The 258-nt window shown below is 37.6% G+C and overlaps 1 protein-coding gene across 27 annotated transcripts in view; it reads right to left on the reverse strand.

Moving 5' to 3' along the window:
- Nucleotides 1-258, reverse strand: part of ncam1a (neural cell adhesion molecule 1a) — a 265,840-nt gene that overhangs the window by 82,939 nt on the left and 182,643 nt on the right. The gene's annotated exons all lie outside the window — the stretch shown is intronic.

Consider the following 258-nt stretch of genomic DNA (forward strand, 5'->3'; position numbering starts at 1 on the left):
CAATGAGCTTTCCTTAGGATGTGCCATTTCTGATTCTGTAGCTTTTGAGGAGGAGAAGGGGGGAGGGCCATAGGCAGGCTGGGGGAACGCATATTAATGTTTAAAAAAAAACTCGTAAAGTCACATTTTGATGCCATGGGACCTTTAAGGTCAACGTAGGTGACGGCTTACATAAGAGATTAAGCTCAAAACTTGGCTAAAAAGTCATAAAATAAAGACATTTATATTGTATTTAATTATTTTGACAGAAACAAATTG

The sequence above is a fragment of the Etheostoma spectabile genome, chromosome 13 (genome assembly GCF_008692095.1).
Source record: "Etheostoma spectabile isolate EspeVRDwgs_2016 chromosome 13, UIUC_Espe_1.0, whole genome shotgun sequence".
Lineage (NCBI taxonomy): Eukaryota > Metazoa > Chordata > Actinopteri > Perciformes > Percidae > Etheostoma > Etheostoma spectabile.